This window comes from Salvia hispanica, chromosome 4 (assembly GCF_029641045.1).
Source record: "Salvia hispanica isolate PSC_SH4W2 chromosome 4, Shi_PSC_v1, whole genome shotgun sequence".
In the NCBI taxonomy this organism is placed as follows: domain Eukaryota; kingdom Viridiplantae; phylum Streptophyta; class Magnoliopsida; order Lamiales; family Lamiaceae; genus Salvia; species Salvia hispanica.
The window spans coordinates 23,513,856-23,516,325 of record NC_142695.1 but is presented as its reverse complement, the minus strand read 5'-3'; the positions used below and the strand labels follow the sequence as shown (position 1 = coordinate 23,516,325).

The following is a 2,470-nucleotide window of genomic DNA, read 5'->3' as shown; positions in this document are numbered from 1 at the left end:
GATTCTAGGGATGTGTTAGTAGCAACTTTGGTTATACAATTCCGTTTTCTATTTAATATCCGTTTTGTTTTTACTTTGTTTCTTCCCTAAGTTAATCATGATGCTTCATAATTGAATGACACAGTTATGTATGATTCAATACAACTTGCTTCATAACTGTGACAGAGTTCTAGCGAGTTAGATCCACTTAGTAGACACTACAGTTAGCTTCCTTTAATACGGCACTGTTAATTGATAGTGAGGACTTTTCAAGGGTCTTAGGAGCTTTTTGGAGTTACGTGTTAGGATTGACAACCCTAATGTTAGTAATCAACGTTTGTATCGCATGAGCATAAGCTAGGTGACTCGTCCTTTCAAAGTATTAACTGTGCTAGGGTATTGTAGTTTGGAATTTGTATAACCATAAAAGTGAACGCACATCCCTGGAATTCCCCTTATCTCTATACTTTTCTCTCGTTGATTTGCTTGTTTTTAGTTGTTTACTGTTTTTAATATTTACTGTTTTCAAAAAGTTTCAAAAAAAATTCTTGTTTCTTCAGATAGTAATTGAGTTCTAGTAGAAGATAGACACTTTGTGTACATCTTCCCCGTGTTCGATACCCGGTACTAACCTTTTGCTATACTATACCTACTCTGTATACTTGCAGGTATTTATAGTGCAAATAAAAAGTGCATCAAGTTTTTGGCGCCGTTGCCGGGGAAGACAATTCACTTTGGAGTGATATCTTCAAACGGATAATTTTACTACTTTGGATTTTTATTGCTTTCTGTTTTAATTTTTTTTAGTTTAATTTGTTTTTGTTTTCGAGTCTTGCAGGTTTTGTATGCGAACGCTTTCTGGGAAGTACATCTTAGAGCCGCTTGATTTAGAGCTTGAAAGAACTCGTAGAATAATAAGAAGTGAAAAAGGATCAGGAAAAATGGGTGACCGAACAGATATTGAGAAGCTGCAGGAGATGGTGAAGTTGCTGATGGATGAGAGAGATGCGGAGAGAGCAGCCCGAGAAGCCATGGAAAAGAAGAACAGAGAAACATTACCTGTGATGAACATGTTCAATCATGGGAATATGATCACTTTTCCTAACGGCCCTCGTATTGATGCTAACAATTTTGAGTTACGCATGCCCCTTATCCAAAGGGTCGAGCAAACTCCTTTTGCAGGTAGGGCGACTGAAGATGCTAACCGCCATCTCTCCAAATTCGTGGAAATCGCAAACACTCTGAAATTAAATGGTGTCGACGACGATGCCATACGGGTAAGACTTTTTCCATTCTCATTGATTGATTCTGCTAAAGAGTGGTTTGAGTGTATGCCACCAGAAAAGGTCTCCACATGGAAGGACATCGTAGCTACCTTCCTCGACAAATACTACCCGCCAGGCACTATTTTGAAGCTCAAAAGTGAGATCTTTCAGTTCACACAAGGCCATGACGAGCCCCTCTATGAGGCATTTGCTCGTTTCAAAGCTCTTCTTCGAAAGTGCCCAAACCATGGTTTTTCCATAGACCATCAGGTAGGAATCCTCTATAATGGATTTAACGAGAAAATATGTGCTATGCTTGATTCAGGGGCAAATGGAGGATTTCTAAGAAAGACAGGAGAGGATGCCATGGCGGTGATCGAGGAGTTCGCCACCAACAGTCGGGGGTGGTCGAAGGAAAGGCATGCCACGAGAAGAGTAGCAGCCATAGAAGAGGCCGAAGAAAGTTCTTTTGCTAAGGAGCTAGCAGAACTTAGAGTCAGGATTGATCAAATGGACATCTCGAGGAAGGAAGATCCAATTCCGGCAACTTCCATAGTGGCGGTCAATGCACCCGAAACCGCCATATCAACTGTGGAAGAAATCAACTACGTGCAAGGAGGCGGTCCCAGAAACTACAATAACAATTATCGCCCTAATCAGGGGGGCGGTAATTTCAATAATTATAATGGGAACCGTCCGCACCCAAATCTTTCTTATTCTAACAATAATTACTTGCAACCCCCTGCAGGATTTAATGTTAGCAAAGGAGGAGTGGTTGAGCCGATGAAGAAGGAAGATAAGTATGAACAAGGAATCACGAAGATCTTGGAAGTAATTACGCAAGATAGGAAGATTAATGACACCAAGATCGGAGTGGTCGAAGCAAGGATAAACAACCTCGAGCAAGGAATGAACACAATCTCGGCAGCTGTAACCAATATTACCACTCAAATGGAGCAAATTCAGAAGAAGTTAGATGAGGATAGAGCAAAGGCAGCAACAAGAGTGGATGATATTAACAAGAAGTGGGTGGCAAAGCAGAAATTTGGGGACTGCCCAGTCGCCGGCGGACCGCCGCAGACCACGCAGCGGCCCGCCACTGAGACGGCAGAGACACCAACCAGGCAGGACTGCCCAGTCGCCGGCGGACCGCCGCACACCCCGCAGCGGCCCGCCACAGAGAAGGCAGAATCGTCCACTAAGCATGAGCTTGTGCGGCACAACGG

The 2,470-nt window shown here is 43.0% G+C and overlaps 1 non-coding gene across 1 annotated transcript; it reads right to left on the bottom strand.

Moving 5' to 3' along the window:
• Positions 1 to 1,391: 1,391 nt before the first annotated feature.
• LOC148927502 (small nucleolar RNA R71) lies at positions 1,392 to 1,498 on the bottom strand. The gene has a single exon (XR_016129721.1). It is a non-coding gene; the product is annotated as a small nucleolar RNA R71 (small nucleolar RNA).
• Positions 1,499 to 2,470: the final 972 nt, after the last annotated feature.